This window comes from Lithobates pipiens, unplaced genomic scaffold, assembly GCF_037356315.1.
Source record: "Lithobates pipiens isolate NorthernLeopardFrog02 unplaced genomic scaffold, aLitPip1_a1.2 Scaffold_30, whole genome shotgun sequence".
Taxonomy (NCBI): domain Eukaryota; kingdom Metazoa; phylum Chordata; class Amphibia; order Anura; family Ranidae; genus Lithobates; species Lithobates pipiens.
Window position 1 is genome coordinate 39,872,940 of NW_027507791.1, and position 24,830 is coordinate 39,897,769.

The 24,830-nt window shown below is 42.9% G+C and overlaps 1 pseudogene across 1 annotated transcript; it reads left to right on the forward strand.

Moving 5' to 3' along the window:
* The first annotated feature begins 3,474 nt into the window (after positions 1 to 3,474).
* LOC143942185 (Fc receptor-like A) lies at positions 3,475 to 24,378 on the forward strand (annotated as a pseudogene). The gene is made up of 5 exons (XR_013264727.1): positions 3,475 to 3,813; positions 5,984 to 6,155; positions 6,239 to 6,483; positions 23,683 to 24,124; positions 24,259 to 24,378. The product of XR_013264727.1 is annotated as an Fc receptor-like A (transcript).
* Positions 24,379 to 24,830: the final 452 nt, after the last annotated feature.

Here is a 24,830-nt window from a genome sequence, read left to right on the forward strand (position 1 = left end):
ATTTCGGATTTTAGGTGCTAAAAGCGGTACAATTATTTTGCATGAAAATTTGGCGTTTTATATTGTAGTCCTGCAATTCTTAGGAATAACTCTCTTAAATCTGTCCAAACCAGAGTCTAGCAGACATCCCGGGTATAATAAAGTTTGAAAAATGAAATCATAAATTATAATATAATAAATAATTATAAATAATTGTACCAAATAATAATATAACAATAATAAAAATTATTCAATAATGTAATCAAATCAAAAACACTGAAATTTGCTGAGTTGCAGAATTGTCGCTGTCATTACTTTTCAGTATTTGATGACGGATCTCCCCACAAATCGCTATCGCTCAATTCTGTGAGTGATTCCAATTTATTATCGCTGTTTTCTATCTGGTCTAAAACCATTTTCGATGTAAAGGGACAGTTTTGGTTGCTATGGACAATCTCCAGTTTCCAGGCATAAAGAACAGTTTTTATTATATAAAACTGCATGCAGGACACTGGGCAGACCACTAGGGACAAAGGGGATGTGAAATATTTACATACAGCGATGTAATCTGTAAGATTACATTATACTGTATGTTTACTGTTTGTTTCACTTTTTGAATTTGGCGCCGATCTCCGTCCCCGTGCGTCGCAACGCTCGCAGGGCATGGAGATCGGCGATGTGATGCATCGAGCGAGACACGGCTCGCTCGTACAGCGGGGAGACAATGCTGGATCCGAGGGAGAAGGTAAGTAAACCTCCTCCTGGATCCAGCGATGCGGTCCCGAGTCTGGCTCGGGGTTACCGCTTTTGGTATGAAAATTCCACCCCGAGCCAGACTCGGGAATACCGCCAGGGGGGTTGAATCTCTTCATTGGCTTGCGCTTTCTGCTAGGATTGAGTATAAGGTCTCTCTTCTTGCCCATCAATGCATATTTGGACATGCTCCACTTTATCTTAAGGAACTTCTTAGCCCCTGTACACACGGTCGGAGATTTCCACAACCAAACCCATTGGATTTTGCCCGTCGGATTTTGTTCGTCGGATCTTGTCCGAAACTGTTGCATACACACGGTCGGACAAAGTTGGCGAAAAATTCAATCTTTCAGAACGTGATGACGTAATTTCGTTACGATGGGACTACATTCAGGCTAGGAGCCAATAGCTTTGATGTAGGAATTTGATCTGAGCATGCGTGGCACTTGGTCCGATCAAAATTCTCTACGCATGATCGGAGTATGTCCGATCGGCCCAGTTGGTCAGGAAATATTTCCAACATGTTGGAAAATTGGGTCCGACGGATATTCCGACTGAATCAGTCCGATGCATACCACACACAGTCGGATTATCCGACGACACGGTCCAATAGGACACATTCCGACGGATTCTCCGACCGTGTGTACAAGGGCTAAGATTGCAAAATTTACCTTGTTCCCTTCGCTCAACTAATTTGAATTGTCTAGAGATTCCAAAAACTAGATTGAAAACAATGGGAGATAGGGCTTTTTGTGCTGCTACCCCACGTTTGTGGAATGCTTTGCCTGATAGTTTGAGGGTTTCTCAGTTTACTGAAAATTTTAGGGATTGAAGACTTTTCTTTTTAGAAAATTGTTTTGAATTATGTTATCTGTTTGTTTTTATTGTAACTATGTAGCACTTTGAGGTCTTTTGATGGAAAGTGCGTTATAAATAAAATGTATTATTATTATTATTATTATTATATCTTGGGAGAAAAATGTACTCAAAGGTTGGGGAAATTCTAGGGTTGGGTAACGGGAGATGTGTTCTGGGTCTACTGCCAACTGTCTCATATCATTAAAATATTGTTTTAAATTAGAATCGCTTTCCTAGTAGATACCAGCCTTGAATCTTTACCACTCGACTGGTGAGGGCACTGATCACTCCATGAGAGAGGTGAGAGGGGTTATAAATAAAATGTATTATTATTATTATTATTATTATTATTATTGTATCTTGGGAGAAAAATGTACTCAAAGGTTGGGGAAATTCTAGGGTTGGGTAACGGGAGATGTGTCCTGGGTCTACTGCCAACTGTCTCATATCCTTAAAATATCGTTTTAAATTAGAACCGATTTCCTAGTAGATACCAGCCTTGAATATTTACCACTCGACTCGTGAGGGCACTGATCACTCCATAAGAGAGGTGAGAGGTGTTATAAATAAAATGTATTATTATTATTATTATTATTATTATTATTATATATTGGGAGAAAAATGTACTCAAAGGTTGGGGAAATTCTAGGGTTGGGTAACGGGAGATGTGTCCTGGGTCTACTGCCAACTGTCTCATATCATTAAAATATCGTTTTAAATTAGAACCGCTTTCCTAGTAGATACCAGCCTTGAATATTTACCACTCGACTGGTGAGGGCGCCGATCACTCCATGAGAGAGGTGAATGAGGGTGTCTGGTTTAGTTAAAGGGGATCTGATTGATACATAGTTCAGAGTCTGATGGCCAATTGACTGGAACTGCATAGGAAGGGATGGGAAAGGGTCTGGTTGATGATTGAAAAGAGCATCATAAAGGTTGGTGGTGTTGGGGTGACTGGTGGCTACACAAGGCATAATAGAAGAGGATTGCTAAGGAGGTAATACAATATTATTATTATTATTATTATACAGGTTTTATATAGCGCCAACAGTTTGCGCAGAGCTTTACAACATGAGGGCAGACATTACAGTTACAGTTACAAGAGGAATAAGAGGGCCCTGCTCCTTAGAGCTTACAATCTAAAAAGGAAGGGTCAATTGATACAAAAGGTAATAGCTGTGGGGGATGAGCTGAAGGAGGAAGCAAAACTGTTAGTTAGAAGCAGGATAGGCTTCTTTTGAAGAGAAGGGTTTTCAGCGATCGCCTAAAGATGGATAGGTTAGGGGACAGTCAGGCAGATTGGGGGTAAGGAGTTCCAAATGATGGGAGACGCTCTGGAGAAATCCTGGAGGCGAGCATGGGGGAGGAGGTGACATGGGAGCTACAGAGCAGGAGGTCTTGGGATGACCGATGAGAGCGGCTTGGTTGGTATTTTGGGACTAGGTCAGTGATGTAGCTGGGGGCAGAGTTATGGATGGCTTTGTAAGTTATTGTTAGTACTTTAAATTGTATTTGTTGGGTGAGTGAAAGCCAATGGAAGGATTGGCAGAGGGTTAAAGACACTGAATAGTTGGTGGAGGACACGGAATGGTTGGTAAGGTGGATGAGTCTTGCAGCAGCATTCATTATGGACTGAAGGGGGGGATAGTCTAATCAAGGCGAGATATATATATATATATATATATATATATATGATCTGGTGCACAGCTGCTGTCCTGTAGAAGTAAAACTTCTGTAGGGCAGACTGTAAGTGGTTAAAAAAGAAAAAAAACTTGAATCAAACCTAAGCATTAAGGGAGGTCGTTTTCTTTATTACAGAGATTTACTAACATGTTTTAAAATCTCTGTGTCCAGGACGACAAATATCTGACATGAGAACATCACTTTTCTGTGTTTTGCTGCACACTGTGCTCTCTATGTGTTCTGTGTGATCTCTTTTCTTCTATAGGAGGGGCCATCAAACCTGTGGTGACCTTCACACCCAACTGGGGGAATATATTATACTTTGACAATGTGACTCTAACATGTGATGTGCCGTCTACTGCACCAGAGGAGCCCCGGACCTATCAGGCCGCGTACACACGCGGGGACTGTCTGCCGAAACTAAGTTCGTCAAACAGTCCGCTCAAACTTTTGAATGAACGAACACGCCCACACACGGCACTTTTTGAGCGGACAAATACGGCAAACTTTGTTCGTCGTACTAAGTCCGCGCAACTTTTGAAATGAACGGACTCGCCCACACACGAGGCAACAGTCCGCTCATTTGGAGCGCGTCTCCAGGTAGGCGGGGCCCGCGAAGGAGACGTCGCGGGCTCCGCCGCCTGGTATGGACTTAAAGGGGAACCCCAACGCCGAAAAAAATCGGCGTGGGGGTTCCCCCAAAGTCCACAACAGACCCTTGTCCGAGCACGCTACCCGGCCGGCCAGGAAAGGGGGGCGAGCGAGCGCGCCCCCCCCCCCAGCCGTACCAGGCCGCGTGCCCTCAACATGGGGGGTGCCTTGGGGAAGGGGGGGCCGCGCGGCCCCCCCACCCCAAAGCACCTTGTCCCCATGTTGATGAGGACAAGGGCCTCTTCCCGACAACCCTGGCCGTTGGTTGTCGGGGTCTGCGGGCGGGGGGCTTATCGGAATCCGGGAGCCCCCTTTAATAAGGGGGCCCCTGGATACCGGCCCCCCACCCTATGTGAATGAGTATGGGGTACAATGTACCCCTACCCATTCACCTGTAAAATAAAAGTACAAAAAAAAAACAACACACGAGATAAAATATTTTATTGCACAGCTCCGGGGGTCTTCCGTCTTCGGGGGTCTTCTCGCCGGACTCCTCCGCTATCTTCTTGTAGCTCTTTTACTAGCGGAGGAGTCCGGCTTTCTTCCTCCCCGCCGCCAGCCTCTTCTCCCGACTTCAGGGGTCTTGTCCCCCTCTTCGGTTCTTCTGCCGGGCCACCGCGCCTTCTTATAGCTCTTTTACAGGGGGTGGCCCGGTCTTCTGTCGCCGCCGCCGCCGCCTTCCGGTCGCCTTCCGTTCTTCTTCTTGTTCTTCTTCTTCTTCTCCAGGAGATGTTGACACGTCGCTCTCTCCGGCCGGAATGCCAGAGCCGCGCTTTGCGGCCACTTATATAGTGACAATGGGGCGGTGTCACATGGGGACCCCGCCCCCTTACGATGTCATAGTCCCCATGTGACATCAACCCATGTGACCAACCCATGTGACATATACCATGTGACACCGCCCCATTGTCACTATATAAGTGGCCGCACAGCGCGGCTCTGGCATTCCGGCCGGAGAGATCGTCGTGTCAACATCTCCTGAAGAAGAAGAAGAAGAATGGAAGGCGACCGGAAGGCGACAGCGGCGACAGAAGACCGGGCCACCGCCTCTAAAAGAGCTATAAGAAGGCGCGGTGGCCCGGCAGAAGAACGGAAGGCGGCGACAGAAGACCGGGCCACCGCCTGTAAAAGAGCTATAAGAAGGCGCGGTGGCCCGGCAGAAGAACCGAAGAGGGGGACAAGACCCCCGAAGTCGGGAGAAGAGGCCGGCGGCGGGGAGGAAGAAAGCCGGACTCCTCCGCTAGTAAAAGAGCTACAAGAAGATAGCGGAGGAGTCCGGCGAGAAGACCCCCGAAGACGGAAGACCCCCGGAGCTGTGCAATAAAATATTTTATCTCGTGTGTTGTTTTTTTTTTGTACTTTTATTTTACAGGTGAATGGGTAGGGGTACATTGTACCCCATACTCATTCACATAGGGTGGGGGGCCGGTATCCGGGGGCCCCCTTATTAAAGGGGGCTCCCGGATTCCGATAAGCCCCCCGCCCGCAGACCCCGACAACCAACGGCCAGGGTTGTCGGGAAGAGGCCCTTGTCCTCATCAACATGGGGACAAGGTGCTTTGGGGTGGGGGGGCCGCGCGGCCCCCCCTTCCCCAAGGCACCCCCCATGTTGAGGGCACGCGGCCTGGTACGGCTCGGGAGGAGGGGCGCGCTCGCTCGCCCCCCTTTCCTGGCCGGCCGGGTAGCGTGCTCGGACAAGGGTCTGTTGTGGACTTTGGGGGGACCCCCACGCCGATTTTTTTCGGCGTTGGGGTTCCACTTTAAGTCCATTCCAGGCGGCGGAGCCCGCGACGTCTGCGTCGCGGGCCCCGCCTACCTGGACACGCGCTCGAAATGAGCGGACTTTTCTCCGGGCGGGAACAGTCCGCTCATTTCAAAACTACAGCGGACTGGCCCACACACGGGCGGACTGTCCGCTCAAACAAAGTTTCAGCGGACAGTTTTTCGGAATTTCCGAAAAACTTTGTTCGTCAAACTGTCCGCTGAAACTGTCCGCTGAAAGCCCACACACGGCGGACTGTCCGCTGAAACACTGTTCAGCGGACAAAGTTGAGCGAACAGTCCCCGCGTGTGTACGCGGCCTCACTGGTACAAAGATAGGAGACCAATACCTGGAGATAAACAGAGACTTCATATCATTAGATCTTCATTAGGACAGGACAGTGGAGATTACCAGTGCCAGACCATCGGTGGTGATATCAGTGATCCCGTCTTCCTAAATATTACATATCGTGAGTCGTCCATCTCATCTCCATCATTACAGATTGTTGGGTGTGAATAGAACAACCTAAAGTATCATTTTTTTACATTTCAGATCTTGTCCTCCTGCAGAGACCTCCATCTGCCATCTATGAAGGAGACCCCCTGACTCTGAGATGTCATCATTGAATATATAAGGCAATAAACATAAAATTCTACAAGGATGATCAGGAGATAAAACCATCAGAATCAGACTCCACATTCGATATTCCTAATATAACGAGGAGTCAGTCTGGACGGTACAAATGTACTAAACAAATACAACGCAATGATCGTAAATATGTTCATGAGCACTCAGATGTAAATACCAAACCAAAGTGTAGCGCTTAACAAAGTTATGAATAGTCTAGTTAGTGCATCATCATACAGTTTAACCAAAACACCTTAAGTGTGACAATTCTTGAAAACTTGCATAGAAATAAAAAATACAGTCCAAACGAATAAAAATAAATTAAAAGTCTCTATGTGAGGAGTTGATCCAGTCCAAACGTGAAATACAGGTCACCATCCACCTTCTTAAATGAGACTAGCATGCAGGCACCCTGTGATGTTCCCGTCACCTTTAGAATTAAAGGCTTACCGGATAGTATGGATCCAAACGAATCTATATTCGAAGGATCATACAAGCTTATGACTTAGAAGCCAAAATTTGCAGGTGTAGATTTTCAAGGAAGTATCAACTCAGACTCCTCATAAAGTTGTCCCAACTAGTTGTTAAATCCACATCAGTATACTCCAGCTCAAAATGTTGAACTCATACAAAGGAAAAATAAGGAGCCACAATAGTGTAAATCCGTTTAAGAGAAAGAAATTTAATAAAAAAGTAATGAACTCACATGTAACCAAAGAAATCAAGCGCTTAATCCATAAAAACAGTGCTACAGCAGTAGTCCCGACGCGTTTCGTCCTCTACAGACGTCATCTGGGGTAGCACTACACTGTAGCATCATCACTTATATAGTAAACAGTCAATTTGGGCGAGAATTCCATCTGCCTGTGTCACCGCGTGTCATTTCCGGTTTAAGATGGCGCCCGGCGTGCGTTCCACGCCTCATTACAATGTTACAGCATGTATCAGCAGACAGACCATGCCCAAACATGTGTAAAATAAACCAATAAATGAAAACTAGGTTGGCCCAAACATTAGAAACATACCCAACGTAAAAATTAGCCAGACGTTGTGATTTATTCCACTCTGTAATACCGTTAGTAGTGTTTCCGGGTCATGATTAAACGCATAAGGGGCATGGGTACGGATCCAATCATTATCATACCCAGCCACCTATGCCGACAAAGCCACACCCACCACAGGGAGGCACCAACACAGTGGGCGTGTCGTACATAGAGAGCACTGATGCCCCCGTCAAGCGGCGATGGAACGCACCGCGTACCGGAAGCACCAGCACCACACGCACGTCCGACGCAAGGGGCGGCGTAAGAGGAAATACGTCACAACCCATCGGAGAGCGTCGAACATCGGAAGTGACGTGAACGGAAGGTACAACACATCCGGCCAGGATGTATCCGACAACAGGAAGTGATGTAATGAAAATACATCATCTCCGGTGTCAAGTGGGACATATGTAAACATACGCCGGACCATACATCCTAGAGGGGATGTACATTTAAGTACACCCATACTAATAAGTATGGGATGGGAACGATTATGTATATGTAATGAAAAGATGTTTTTAAAACAATCTTTATACAAAATATATATCAGCACCGACACAACACATGCCCGGACAAGCACTGTGACAAGTACTGATAGCACCTAAGGCAGATAGAATTCTGTCCCAAGACCAATATTATTAGTATAACATAAACAGCAATAATAGAAAGGCTGCCACTTACATAAAAATCAAAAAATCAAAAAATGTTAAAACAGATAAACAAATTAAAATAAAGCACTAAAATAAAATATTATCAATGTGCATATTAACCATTATTAATGAAGGCATTAATATCCCATTCTATGTTCAAACCAAATGGCGAGTAAGAACGAATCAAATATATCCAGTAGGTTTCTAATCTGGAAACACCCCGAGTCATAGCACCCCCCCTCCACGGAGGTGTATATTTGTCAATAGCTAAAAATTGGGTACCTGTTGGGTCACTGTTATGATGTTCCCTATAGTGTCTCGGGACAGTGTGTTTAGAGACCTTACTCTTTATTAAGGCTATGTGTTCCCCCACTCTAATCGCAAACGTCCTTGTCGTCCTCCCCACATATTGTTTACCACACGGGCACGTGATCAGATATACTACATACCGGGTACTACAGGTACAAAATGATTTTATAGTATGTGTTCTATTAGTTGTTGTTGATACAAACTCAGTTGTTTTATGTCTCCCAGCTATATTAAACTGACATACCACACATTTTTTGCAAGGATAAAAACCTGTTAGATTGTGAAAAAATGATGGGCGACAGGGAGGGTTAATGACATTGGGAGCAATGAAGTTCCGTAGAGAGGGTGCTCCCCTAAAAAGTACTTTCGCCCGTTCAGGTAACTTTAAATTGAGGACTGGATCACTTCTTAATACGTCCCAATGTTTATTAATGATGGTCTTGATTTGTTTATGCTGTACCGAAAAGGATGTAAGCATAGACCACCTATAAGTGTCCACAGGATCGTGACGGGCTTTCTCAATCACTAGGCTCTCCCTGTTAGTGTTAATAACCTTCTGTATCTCTACATCAAGAACCATAGCATCATATCCCTTGTCTTCAAATTTTTGTTTTAGGATTCCTGCCTGTGTCCTAAACGTATCAAGGTCCGTGCAATTCCTACGCAATCGTAGAAACTGACTGCGTGGTATCGAACTCAACCATGATCTATGGTGGCAGCTGTCAAGGGGAATAAAACTATTCCTATCAGTCGGTTTGAAATGCGTTTTGAACACAAATTTATTGTCTACTAATTCGATCTCTAAATCAAGAAAATTTATCCTAGAAAGGCTCATTTCAAATGACAGAGAAATCCCCCTATCGTTATTGTTCAAATTCTTAAAGAATTCAGTCAATGAATCAAATGAGCCATTCCATAGGAGGAGGATGTCGTCTATATACCTGGCCCACAGGACCAAAGAGGGGTTCCCCTGGGCATAGACGACATCCTCCTCCCACTTAGCCATGAATAAATTAGCAAGACTGGGGGCAAATTTGGCCCCCATTGCTACACCCCGTTGTTGTAAATAATACTTGTTGTTAAACCAAAAATAGTTATGTTCCATGGCAAATTCTAAAAGTTCTATGAGGTAATCACATTGGAATGATGCCAAAGAGTCCTCGCGATCTAAAAAGTATCGGACAGCATCTATACCCATTCCCTGAGGTATGCAAGTATAGAGGGACGCTACGTCAGCTGTAGCTATAATACATTGCTCATGAAGCACTAAACTTTCAAGTCTCCTGATTGTAGCACCCGTATCTTTAAGATAAGATGGGGTTTTTTTAACAAGGGGTTGCAAATAAAAATCTATATAACGGCCTATACGTGAAGTGACCGAATTTATGCCACTCACTATGGGCCTACCGGGAGGGCTCACCAGATCTTTGTGGATCTTCGGTAAGTAATAGATTACAGGAATTGAGGGGGAAATGGGAACCAAAAAGTTTTTTTCTTTATTGTTCAATATTTTTTGATCATAGCCTTTATTGATAAGATCTTTAAGTTGTTTTTTGTATATAATCGTAGGATTGTTGGGGAGTTGTTTATAGGTACCTGGCTCACCCAAGATCCTATGCATTTCAGCTTCGTATTTATCCCTGTCTAAAATCACAATACCCCCCCCCTTATCAGCTGGACGTATAACTACGTCTTTTTGCTCGCATAAGGACTTAAAACCGTTTGTTGAAAAAGTGGTTCTATTATTACACTTCGTAGGGAGTTTGTCAAGATCTCTTAGTACTAAGTCCTTAAATATTTTTACAGCTGGTACAGAGGGTACAGGGGGTATAAATAAAGATGGGTTAGCCAACCCAGAGTGTACAGTTCCCGAAGTGGCCGCTAGATAATCCGTTCTGAACGGGTTGGTTATCAAATACCGTTGAATGTTAATCTTTCTGATAAATTTATGTATATCAATGAAAGTATTGAATTTGTTAAGTCGTTTAGGGGGTGCGTATTTCAAGCCCTTGTCCAATACTGATAATTCAGCACTGGAGAAGGATTTCTTGCTTAAATTAAACACACCTTGTCCCACTAAACCCGCCTTCTTTTTCCTCCTCTGTAATCGCTCTCCCCCTCTACACCCTCTCTTGGGTCTTGATCCCTTTTTCGAATATGCGGATCCTCGCGAAAAACCTGGTTCCTATAGTTAGTATTAGGTGGATTATAACCAGATGGAATATAGGTATTATTCCCATTGTCTGAATCTCCTATTTCTCCCAATGGAGAAAATCTGTTATAAGTAGAAACGGGAGCCGCATTGTAATATTGGGGTCCACTATAATGAGGGTTAGATGGAGCATTATAGTAAGAGTTAAGAGGAGCGTGTCTAGGTGATGGAGAATAATAGGGAGAGCCATTATACTCTCTAAATGGGTGAGCATCATAATTATATGATCGTCCTCTATTAGAACCTCTACCCCCTCTTTTTCCTCGATTATTACCTCTTCCTCTGTGAGGATTATTAGGGGTGTGTGGAGTGTAATGATGCACTCTTTGCTGAGAGGAGGGTGGACCATCATACACCCTACTCTGTGCAGCCTCACTATAAGACATAGGAGGCAAAGCAACCCTCTGTGGGGCAGTGGAACCTCCAGATTGGGAACCACTCATGGGTTGTGTATCAGTGGCGGATGTGTTCTGAACCAATTTCTGCCAGCCAAAAACAGTACCCATCTTATAGTCATTAACATCTCTGGAGTATTTTTTCTGTTTCTTATATTTTTGTTCTCTATCCTCTTTTTCCAGATGGTTCAACAAATTGGCAGAGAGAGAATTGTATTCAGGGGTGTCTTTATATGACATTAATTTATCCTTAATTTCCTTAATTTCTTTATCAAGTAGGGCCATTTTACTGCTCTTCCTTGCAATCAGGAAACCCAACAAATTGGTTCCAGCCTCATTAAAGAACTTGAACCAGGTGTCTAGGTCTACTTCACCTTGTTGGGGATTTACATCCCACCTTAAGCTTCTGGGGACCATATGTTCTGCAATGTAATGCTGTAAGAACACAAGGTCCCATTGTAGGTGAAGTTCGGATGTCATAATATTTTTAAGTCTCATGAACATCCCTCCCACCTCGGTGTTATTACCAGTTGCCACGAAAACACCATCAGTATTAACTTTGTGCGAAGCACGGTATTCAAACACATCCATATCTACAGTGACGTATATGAAAAAGGATTGCTGCAATGTGTATATCCAAACAATATATAGACCAAAAAACTTTCCCTGTGACACTGCGCTATCCAAAAAAGAAAGAAAGCTGCTAACACAATCACAAGGATAAAACAGTGAATAATAAAACAAATACCAAACCAAAGTGTAGCGCTTAACAAAGTTATGAATAGTCTAGTTAGTGCATCATCATACAGTTTAACCAAAACACCTTAAGTGTGACAATTCTTGAAAACTTGCATAGAAATAAAAAATACAGTCCAAACGAATAAAAATAAATTAAAAGTCTCTATGTGAGGAGTTGATCCAGTCCAAACGTGAAATACAGGTCACCATCCACCTTCTTAAATGAGACTAGCATGCAGGCACCCTGTGATGTTCCCGTCACCTTTAGAATTAAAGGCTTACCGGATAGTATGGATCCAAACGAATCTATATTCGAAGGATCATACAAGCTTATGACTTAGAAGCCAAAATTTGCAGGTGTAGATTTTCAAGGAAGTATCAACTCAGACTCCTCATAAAGTTGTCCCAACTAGTTGTTAAATCCACATCAGTATACTCCAGCTCAAAATGTTGAACTCATACAAAGGAAAAATAAGGAGCCACAATAGTGTAAATCCGTTTAAGAGAAAGAAATTTAATAAAAAAGTAATGAACTCACATGTAACCAAAGAAATCAAGCGCTTAATCCATAAAAACAGTGCTACAGCAGTAGTCCCGACGCGTTTCGTCCTCTACAGACGTCATCTGGGGTAGCACTACACTGTAGCATCATCACTTATATAGTAAACAGTCAATTTGGGCGAGAATTCCATCTGCCTGTGTCACCGCGTGTCATTTCCGGTTTAAGATGGCGCCCGGCGTGCGTTCCACGCCTCATTACAATGTTACAGCATGTATCAGCAGACAGACCATGCCCAAACATGTGTAAAATAAACCAATAAATGAAAACTAGGTTGGCCCAAACATTAGAAACATACCCAACGTAAAAATTAGCCAGACGTTGTGATTTATTCCACTCTGTAATACCGTTAGTAGTGTTTCCGGGTCATGATTAAACGCATAAGGGGCATGGGTACGGATCCAATCATTATCATACCCAGCCACCTATGCCGACAAAGCCACACCCACCACAGGGAGGCACCAACACAGTGGGCGTGTCGTACATAGAGAGCACTGATGCCCCCGTCAAGCGGCGATGGAACGCACCGCGTACCGGAAGCACCAGCACCACACGCACGTCCGACGCAAGGGGCGGCGTAAGAGGAAATACGTCACAACCCATCGGAGAGCGTCGAACATCGGAAGTGACGTGAACGGAAGGTACAACACATCCGGCCAGGATGTATCCGACAACAGGAAGTGATGTAATGAAAATACATCATCTCCGGTGTCAAGTGGGACATATGTAAACATACGCCGGACCATACATCCTAGAGGGGATGTACATTTAAGTACACCCATACTAATAAGTATGGGATGGGAACGATTATGTATATGTAATGAAAAGATGTTTTTAAAACAATCTTTATACAAAATATATATCAGCACCGACACAACACATGCCCGGACAAGCACTGTGACAAGTACTGATAGCACCTAAGGCAGATAGAATTCTGTCCCAAGACCAATATTATTAGTATAACATAAACAGCAATAATAGAAAGGCTGCCACTTACATAAAAATCAAAAAATCAAAAAATGTTAAAACAGATAAACAAATTAAAATAAAGCACTAAAATAAAATATTATCAATGTGCATATTAACCATTATTAATGAAGGCATTAATATCCCATTCTATGTTCAAACCAAATGGCGAGTAAGAACGAATCAAATATATCCAGTAGGTTTCTAATCTGGAAACACCCCGAGTCATAGCACCCCCCCTCCACGGAGGTGTATATTTGTCAATAGCTAAAAATTGGGTACCTGTTGGGTCACTGTTATGATGTTCCCTATAGTGTCTCGGGACAGTGTGTTTAGAGACCTTACTCTTTATTAAGGCTATGTGTTCCCCCACTCTAATCGCAAACGTCCTTGTCGTCCTCCCCACATATTGTTTACCACACGGGCACGTGATCAGATATACTACATACCGGGTACTACAGGTACAAAATGATTTTATAGTATGTGTTCTATTAGTTGTTGTTGATACAAACTCAGTTGTTTTATGTCTCCCAGCTATATTAAACTGACATACCACACATTTTTTGCAAGGATAAAAACCTGTTAGATTGTGAAAAAATGATGGGCGACAGGGAGGGTTAATGACATTGGGAGCAATGAAGTTCCGTAGAGAGGGTGCTCCCCTAAAAAGTACTTTCGCCCGTTCAGGTAACTTTAAATTGAGGACTGGATCACTTCTTAATACGTCCCAATGTTTATTAATGATGGTCTTGATTTGTTTATGCTGTACCGAAAAGGATGTAAGCATAGACCACCTATAAGTGTCCACAGGATCGTGACGGGCTTTCTCAATCACTAGGCTCTCCCTGTTAGTGTTAATAACCTTCTGTATCTCTACATCAAGAACCATAGCATCATATCCCTTGTCTTCAAATTTTTGTTTTAGGATTCCTGCCTGTGTCCTAAACGTATCAAGGTCCGTGCAATTCCTACGCAATCGTAGAAACTGACTGCGTGGTATCGAACTCAACCATGATCTATGGTGGCAGCTGTCAAGGGGAATAAAACTATTCCTATCAGTCGGTTTGAAATGCGTTTTGAACACAAATTTATTGTCTACTAATTCGATCTCTAAATCAAGAAAATTTATCCTAGAAAGGCTCATTTCAAATGACAGAGAAATCCCCCTATCGTTATTGTTCAAATTCTTAAAGAATTCAGTCAATGAATCAAATGAGCCATTCCATAGGAGGAGGATGTCGTCTATATACCTGGCCCACAGGACCAAAGAGGGGTTCCCCTGGGCATAGACGACATCCTCCTCCCACTTAGCCATGAATAAATTAGCAAGACTGGGGGCAAATTTGGCCCCCATTGCTACACCCCGTTGTTGTAAATAATACTTGTTGTTAAACCAAAAATAGTTATGTTCCATGGCAAATTCTAAAAGTTCTATGAGGTAATCACATTGGAATGATGCCAAAGAGTCCTCGCGATCTAAAAAGTATCGGACAGCATCTATACCCATTCCCTGAGGTATGCAAGTATAGAGGGACGCTACGTCAGCTGTAGCTATAATACATTGCTCATGAAGCACTAAACTTTCAAGTCTCCTGATTGTAGCACCCGTATCTTTAAGATAAGATGGGGTTTTTTTAACAAGGGGTTGCAAATAAAAATCTATATAACGGCCTATACGTGAAGTGACCGAATTTATGCCACTCACTATGGGCCTACCGGGAGGGCTCACCAGATCTTTGTGGATCTTCGGTAAGTAATAGATTACAGGAATTGAGGGGGAAATGGGAACCAAAAAGTTTTTTTCTTTATTGTTCAATATTTTTTGATCATAGCCTTTATTGATAAGATCTTTAAGTTGTTTTTTGTATATAATCGTAGGATTGTTGGGGAGTTGTTTATAGGTACCTGGCTCACCCAAGATCCTATGCATTTCAGCTTCGTATTTATCCCTGTCTAAAATCACAATACCCCCCCCCTTATCAGCTGGACGTATAACTACGTCTTTTTGCTCGCATAAGGACTTAAAACCGTTTGTTGAAAAAGTGGTTCTATTATTACACTTCGTAGGGAGTTTGTCAAGATCTCTTAGTACTAAGTCCTTAAATATTTTTACAGCTGGTACAGAGGGTACAGGGGGTATAAATAAAGATGGGTTAGCCAACCCAGAGTGTACAGTTCCCGAAGTGGCCGCTAGATAATCCGTTCTGAACGGGTTGGTTATCAAATACCGTTGAATGTTAATCTTTCTGATAAATTTATGTATATCAATGAAAGTATTGAATTTGTTAAGTCGTTTAGGGGGTGCGTATTTCCGTACCCATGCCCCTTATGCGTTTAATCATGACCCGGAAACACTACTAACGGTATTACAGAGTGGAATAAATCACAACGTCTGGCTAATTTTTACGTTGGGTATGTTTCTAATGTTTGGGCCAACCTAGTTTTCATTTATTGGTTTATTTTACACATGTTTGGGCATGGTCTGTCTGCTGATACATGCTGTAACATTGTAATGAGGCGTGGAACGCACGCCGGGCGCCATCTTAAACCGGAAATGACACGCGGTGACACAGGCAGATGGAATTCTCGCCCAAATTGACTGTTTACTATATAAGTGATGATGCTACAGTGTAGTGCTACCCCAGATGACGTCTGTAGAGGACGAAACGCGTCGGGACTACTGCTGTAGCACTGTTTTTATGGATTAAGCGCTTGATTTCTTTGGTTACATGTGAGTTCATTACTTTTTTATTAAATTTCTTTCTCTTAAACGGATTTACACTATTGTGGCTCCTTATTTTTCCTTTGTATGAGTTCAACATTTTGAGCTGGAGTATACTGATGTGGATTTAACAACTAGTTGGGACAACTTTATGAGGAGTCTGAGTTGATACTTCCTTGAAAATCTACACCTGCAAATTTTGGCTTCTAAGTCATAAGCTTGTATGATCCTTCGAATATAGATTCGTTTGGATCCATACTATCCGGTAAGCCTTTAATTCTAAAGGTGACGGGAACATCACAGGGTGCCTGCATGCTAGTCTCATTTAAGAAGGTGGATGGTGACCTGTATTTCACGTTTGGACTGGATCAACTCCTCACATAGAGACTTTTAATTTATTTTTATTCGTTTGGACTGTATTTTTTATTTCTATGCAAGTTTTCAAGAATTGTCACACTTAAGGTGTTTTGGTTAAACTGTATGATGATGCACTAACTAGACTATTCATAACTTTGTTAAGCGCTACACTTTGGTTTGGTATTTGTTTTATTATTCACTGTTTTATCCTTGTGATTGTGTTAGCAGCTTTCTTTCTTTTTTGGATAGCGCAGTGTCACAGGGAAAGTTTTTTGGTCTATATATTGTTTGGATATACACATTGCAGCAATCCTTTTTCATATACGTCACTGTAGATATGGATGTGTTTGAATACCGTGCTTCGCACAAAGTTAATACTGATGGTGTTTTCGTGGCAACTGGTAATAACACCGAGGTGGGAGGGATGTTCATGAGACTTAAAAATATTATGACATCCGAACTTCACCTACAATGGGACCTTGTGTTCTTACAGCATTACATTGCAGAACATATGGTCCCCAGAAGCTTAAGGTGGGATGTAAATCCCCAACAAGGTGAAGTAGACCTAGACACCTGGTTCAAGTTCTTTAATGAGGCTGGAACCAATTTGTTGGGTTTCCTGATTGCAAGGAAGAGCAGTAAAATGGCCCTACTTGATAAAGAAATTAAGGAAATTAAGGATAAATTAATGTCATATAAAGACACCCCTGAATACAATTCTCTCTCTGCCAATTTGTTGAACCATCTGGAAAAAGAGGATAGAGAACAAAAATATAAGAAACAGAAAAAATACTCCAGAGATGTTAATGACTATAAGATGGGTACTGTTTTTGGCTGGCAGAAATTGGTTCAGAACACATCCGCCACTGATACACAACCCATGAGTGGTTCCCAATCTGGAGGTTCCACTGCCCCACAGAGGGTTGCTTTGCCTCCTATGTCTTATAGTGAGGCTGCACAGAGTAGGGTGTATGATGGTCCACCCTCCTCTCAGCAAAGAGTGCATCATTACACTCCACACACCCCTAATAATCCTCACAGAGGAAGAGGTAATAATCGAGGAAAAAGAGGGGGTAGAGGTTCTAATAGAGGACGATCATATAATTATGATGCTCACCCATTTAGAGAGTATAATGGCTCTCCCTATTATTCTCCATCACCTAGACACGCTCCTCTTAACTCTTACTATAATGCTCCATCTAACCCTCATTATAGTGGACCCCAATATTACAATGCGGCTCCCGTTTCTACTTATAACAGATTTTCTCCATTGGGAGAAATAGGAGATTCAGACAATGGGAATAATACCTATATTCCATCTGGTTATAATCCACCTAATACTAACTATAGGAACCAGGTTTTTCGCGAGGATCCGCATATTCGAAAAAGGGATCAAGACCCAAGAGAGGGTGTAGAGGGGGAGAGCGATTACAGAGGAGGAAAAAGAAGGCGGGTTTAGTGGGACAAGGTGTGTTTAATTTAAGCAAGAAATCCTTCTCCAGTGCTGAATTATCAGTATTGGACAAGGGCTTGAAATACGCACCCCCTAAACGACTTAACAAATTCAATACTTTCATTGATATACATAAATTTATCAGAAAGATTAACATTCAACGGTATTTGATAACCAACCCGTTCAGAACGGATTATCTAGCGGCCACTTCGGGAACTGTACACTCTGGGTTGGCTAACCCATCTTTATTTATACCCCCTGTACCCTCTGTACCAGCTGTAAAAATATTTAAGGACTTAGTACTAAGAGATCTTGACAAACTCCCTACGAAGTGTAATAATAGAACCACTTTTTCAACAAACGGTTTTAAGTCCTTATGCGAGCAAAAAGACGTAGTTATACGTCCAGCTGATAAGGGGGGGGGTATTGTGATTTTAGACAGGGATAAATACGAAGCTGAAATGCATAGGATCTTGGGTGAGCCAGGTACCTATAAACAACTCCCCAACAATCCTACGATTATATACAAAAAACAACTTAAAGATCTTATCAATAAAGGCTATGATCAAAAAATATTGAACAATAAAGAAAAAAACTTTTTGGTTCCCATTTCCCCCTCAATTCCTGTAATCTATTACTTACCGAAGATCCACAAAGATCTGGTGAGCCCTCCCGGTAGGCCCATAGTGAGTGGCATAAATTCGGTCACTTCACGTATAGGCCGTTATATAGATTTTTATTTGCAACCCCTTGTTAAAAAAACCCCATCTTATCTTAAAGATACGGGTGCTACAATCAGGAGACTTGAAAGTTTAGTGCTTCATGAGCAATGTATTATAGCTACAGCTGACGTAGCGTCCCTCTATACTTGCATACCTCAGGGAATGGGTATAGATGCTGTCCGATACTTTTTAGATCGCGAGGACTCTTTGGCATCATTCCAATGTGATTACCTCATAGAACTTTTAGAATTTGCCATGGAACATAACTATTTTTGGTTTAACAACAAGTATTATTTACAACAACGGGGTGTAGCAATGGGGGCCAAATTTGCCCCCAGTCTTGCTAATTTATTCATGGCTAAGTGGGAGGAGGATGTCGTCTATGCCCAGGGGAACCCCTCTTTGGTCCTGTGGGCCAGGTATATAGACGACATCCTCCTCCTATGGAATGGCTCATTTGATTCATTGACTGAATTCTTTAAGAATTTGAACAATAACGATAGGGGGATTTCTCTGTCATTTGAAATGAGCCTTTCTAGGATAAATTTTCTTGATTTAGAGATCGAATTAGTAGACAATAAATTTGTGTTCAAAACGCATTTCAAACCGACTGATAGGAATAGTTTTATTCCCCTTGACAGCTGCCACCATAGATCATGGTTGAGTTCGATACCACGCAGTCAGTTTCTACGATTGCGTAGGAATTGCACGGACCTTGATACGTTTAGGACACAGGCAGGAATCCTAAAACAAAAATTTGAAGACAAGGGATATGATGCTATGGTTCTTGATGTAGAGATACAGAAGGTTATTAACACTAACAGGGAGAGCCTAGTGATTGAGAAAGCCCGTCACGATCCTGTGGACACTTATAGGTGGTCTATGCTTACATCCTTTTCGGTACAGCATAAACAAATCAAGACCATCATTAATAAACATTGGGACGTATTAAGAAGTGATCCAGTCCTCAATTTAAAGTTACCTGAACGGGCGAAAGTACTTTTTAGGGGAGCACCCTCTCTACGGAACTTCATTGCTCCCAATGTCATTAACCCTCCCTGTCGCCCATCATTTTTTCACAATCTAACAGGTTTTTATCCTTGCAAAAAATGTGTGGTATGTCAGTTTAATATAGCTGGGAGACATAAAACAACTGAGTTTGTATCAACAACAACTAATAGAACACATACTATAAAATCATTTTGTACCTGTAGTACCCGGTATGTAGTATATCTGATCACGTGCCCGTGTGGTAAACAATATGTGGGGAGGACGACAAGGACGTTTGCGATTAGAGTGGGGGAACACATAGCCTTAATAAAGAGTAAGGTCTCTAAACACACTGTCCCGAGACACTATAGGGAACATCATAACAGTGACCCAACAGGTACCCAATTTTTAGCTATTGACAAATATACACCTCCGTGGAGGGGGGGTGCTATGACTCGGGGTGTTTCCAGATTAGAAACCTACTGGATATATTTGATTCGTTCTTACTCGCCATTTGGTTTGAACATAGAATGGGATATTAATGCCTTCATTAATAATGGTTAATATGCACATTGATAATATTTTATTTTAGTGCTTTATTTTAATTTGTTTATCTGTTTTAACATTTTTTGATTTTTTGATTTTTATGTAAGTGGCAGCCTTTCTATTATTGCTGTTTATGTTATACTAATAATATTGGTCTTGGGACAGAATTCTATCTGCCTTAGGTGCTATCAGTACTTGTCACAGTGCTTGTCCGGGCATGTGTTGTGTCGGTGCTGATATATATTTTGTATAAAGATTGTTTTAAAAACATCTTTTCATTACATATACATAATCGTTCCCATCCCATACTTATTAGTATGGGTGTACTTAAATGTACATCCCCTCTAGGATGTATGGTCCGGCGTATGTTTACATATGTCCCACTTGACACCGGAGATGATGTATTTTCATTACATCACTTCCTGTTGTCGGATACATCCTGGCCGGATGTGTTGTACCTTCCGTTCACGTCACTTCCGATGTTCGACGCTCTCCGATGGGTTGTGACGTATTTCCTCTTACGCCGCCCCTTGCGTCGGACGTGCGTGTGGTGCTGGTGCTTCCGGTACGCGGTGCGTTCCATCGCCGCTTGACGGGGGCATCAGTGCTCTCTATGTACGACACGCCCACTGTGTTGGTGCCTCCCTGTGGTGGGTGTGGCTTTGTCGGCATAGGTGGCTGGGTATGATAATGATTGGATCCGTACCCATGCCCCTTATGCGTTTAATCATGACCCGGAAACACTACTAACGGTATTACAGAGTGGAATAAATCACAACGTCTGGCTAATTTTTACGTTGGGTATGTTTCTAATGTTTGGGCCAACCTAGTTTTCATTTATTGGTTTATTTTACACATGTTTGGGCATGGTCTGTCTGCTGATACATGCTGTAACATTGTAATGAGGCGTGGAACGCACGCCGGGCGCCATCTTAAACCGGAAATGACACGCGGTGACACAGGCAGATGGAATTCTCGCCCAAATTGACTGTTTACTATATAAGTGATGATGCTACAGTGTAGTGCTACCCCAGATGACGTCTGTAGAGGACGAAACGCGTCGGGACTACTGCTGTAGCACTGTTTTTATGGATTAAGCGCTTGATTTCTTTGGTTACATGTGAGTTCATTACTTTTTTATTAAATTTCTTTCTCTTAAACGGATTTACACTATTGTGGCTCCTTATTTTTCCTTTGTATGAGTTCAACATTTTGAGCTGGAGTATACTGATGTGGATTTAACAACTAGTTGGGACAACTTTATGAGGAGTCTGAGTTGATACTTCCTTGAAAATCTACACCTGCAAATTTTGGCTTCTAAGTCATAAGCTTGTATGATCCTTCGAATATAGATTCGTTTGGATCCATACTATCCGGTAAGCCTTTAATTCTAAAGGTGACGGGAACATCACAGGGTGCCTGCATGCTAGTCTCATTTAAGAAGGTGGATGGTGACCTGTATTTCACGTTTGGACTGGATCAACTCCTCACATAGAGACTTTTAATTTATTTTTATTCGTTTGGACTGTATTTTTTATTTCTATGCAAGTTTTCAAGAATTGTCACACTTAAGGTGTTTTGGTTAAACTGTATGATGATGCACTAACTAGACTATTCATAACTTTGTTAAGCGCTACACTTTGGTTTGGTATTTGTTTTATTATTCACTGTTTTATCCTTGTGATTGTGTTAGCAGCTTTCTTTCTTTTTTGGATAGCGCAGTGTCACAGGGAAAGTTTTTTGAGCACTCAGATGTATCCTTGTTCTCTGTGAAAGGTAAATTAGAGCCAACTTTTTTTTTTACAAATCTTTTATTTTACTCGAAAGACAGAATCCTTGGTATCAAAACAACAATGATACGAGGAGTATATGGAATGGTACAGTATAACATCATGTAGAATGGGAAATCCCCATCAAATTATTCTCTGCAGTTATTACCTTTTGTACCACCACTCTCTCCCTTTAAATGCGGGTGGACGATGCTGTGGGGGGGCAGGTGGGTGATTCTGGGGGGTGTGTGAGTGGGAGATGTTGGGGGGGTGTGGGTGTGTGATGCTGGGGGGGTGCTGTTGGACGATGCTGGGGGTTGAGGGTGAACGATGCTGAGGTGTGGGTGATGCTGGGGGGTGCGATTGGATGATGCTGTGGGGGTGCAGGTGGACGATGCTAGGGGGTGAGGGTGGGTGATGCTGGGGGGTGTGTGGGTGGGAAATGCTGGGGGGATGCGAGTAGGCGATGCTGGGGGGTGCAGGTGGGCGATGCTGGGGGGGTGTGGGTGGACAATGCTGGGGGGTGCAGGTGGATGATGCTGGGGGGGTGCGGGTGGACCATGCTGGGGGTGCGGGTGGGTGATGCTGGGGGGTGTTTGGGTGGGAGATGCTGGGGGGGTACGGGGGGGGTGATGCTTGGGAGGGTGCGGGTGGGAGATGCTGGGTGGGTGTGGGTGGGTGATGCTTGAGGGGTGCATGTGGGAGATGCTGGGGGGTGTGGGTGGGCAATGCTGGGGGGGTGTGTGTGGGAGATGCTGGGGGGGCATGGGTGGGTGATGCTGGGGGGGTGCGGGTGGACGATGCTGGGGGGTGGGGGATGCTGGGGGGTGCAGGTAGGCGATGCTTTGGGGGTGCCGGTGGACGATGCTGGGGGGTGCGAGTGGGCGATGCTGGGGGGGTGCGGGTGGGCAATGCTGGTATGGACACCAGTCAGCTAATCTTGTTAGATAAATAGTCAGGAATGGTTCTCAGTCAGCAGTATCATTTCCAAAGAGGTCCTTCCCTTCCTCAGTGAAGGCAAACATGTTCCACAATGTCCAGGTTTTGGAGTAGCGTTCATGTTGACGTCGTGCCGAGAGAATTAAATCCTCCTTTTTTGTTTAGGTCTTCAACCTTTTTGAGCCAAAGACCAATGGTTAGTTATACTGCCCCAGCGATAGTAAAATTTTTATAAATCAGGATGCAATACACACCTCCTCTCCGACACTAGTAGGTATAACCTTGTGAGCTGCCACACTACTAACCTCAATACAAATAAATAAAGAATACATGTAAAAATAAAAAATTGTATTTAAGAAAATAAATAAAATAAAAATAGAAATAAAATAGATTTAAAAAAAGTAATAAAAAAATAGATCATAAAATAAATATAAAAAGAAATAAAAAATGAAAAATAGTAAAAAAAAAAGAGCTGCCAACACTACCCACACTTCCCAAATGTGATAATACAAACTGATATACCAAATGTGTGCAAAAATATAAAATAAGTGTAGGGAGACACAACTCCCGGCAAAAAAAAGCTGGTTCCATAGGACGCTGCAAGAGAAAAGAGTCACCCTAGAACAGGAAACCTGGGGGCCGTAGTCATGGGGCCAGCTAAAAACTGGAACATAGGCAAGGATTTAAAGATAAGCTGCATACTCAGTATGCTGAAAGTGATAAACAATAGGGGGTGTAATATCACTTTAAAGCCAAGAAATATGTCTGGAATATATGAGAAAGTGACCAACTGGTTACATTGGCAGTCGACTTCTAAGCTCTAAAGCTCCATTAATTGAACTTATTACCGGCCTTCCCTTGCAGCACCGGGGTCCTGAGCCCAATTCTCTCTCAGGCCATTGCCTATAAGAAGTCTGTATGTTGGTTTCCTCCCGTGTCTCGGTTTATCACTCACCATCCAGATATACATACAGGTAGAATAAGTGACTTGTGATAAAGCTGACCACACCGGGTTCTCTATTACTGTGTATTATTGTAGTGGATACAATAGCCGAACACCGATGTCAATTATTTAATGAATTGTGTGAATGTCAACATTTAAAGTATAATTCATGCAATCTCATCGTTTGCCCTTTTTTTTATCAATTTCCTCTTCCAGAGCTCTTCTCTCCTCCGGAAATAAAAGTGACTCCGTCCAGGGTAATAGAAGGAGGTGAGATGACGGTGAGATGTGACACCAGACTGGATCCGCTCAGAGGCGGCACAGAGCTGCACTTTGCCTTCTACAGAGATGGATGGACTGTGCGGGGATACAATGTATCTGATACATACAGAGTGCCGTCATCTCAGCTGGAGGATTCTGGGAAATATACCTGTGAAGTGAGGACGAGGTCTGGCACTGTGAGGAAGATGAGTGATGGGATCTATATACAGATACATAGTGAGGATGTAAACATAAAAGAATGTCTTTGATCCAATCATACATATACTTTTTATCTCTTTATTCCCTGACAGACACGTGTTGAGGAAATAGAACTCATATTGACCAATCATTGTCATCCTTTCCTCTTCCAGAGATCTTCTCTCCTCCAGAAATAAGAGGAAGATGACTGATGGGCTCTATATACAGATAACGCGGATACACGATGAGCTTGAAGAAATAAATAAGCCACTGATCCAGTAATTCTCAACCAGGGTTCCTCCAGAGGTTGCTAGAGGTTCCTTCAGCATTGGGCCATTTCTGCCTCTCGGATAAGTTCCCACCGACACCATTGATCTTTTCAGCTATCTGTAAGGAGGTAATTCTTCCCAATGATCACAAGTGTAAGGACCATTCTTCCCAGTGACCATCACACTAATGTATCACGAGTTGTAGATTTCTCATTTTTAGCATGGGGTTCCTCGAGACCGGAGAACTATTTCAAGAGTTCCTCTGTGTTGAAAAGGTTGAGAAAGGCTGCTCTGATCTGTACATGTTCTGTCTCTAATGTCACTTTATACAAAAGACATTCCTCCTGAGACCCAGTCTGTATAGATAGTTTGACAACTTGCGGACTTGAGAAAATCCACAGGCAGCGTTAACTCACCAAGATGAAACAGATGTAAAGTGTAGCATGTTCCAGACTACTAATGCTGTGTACACACGA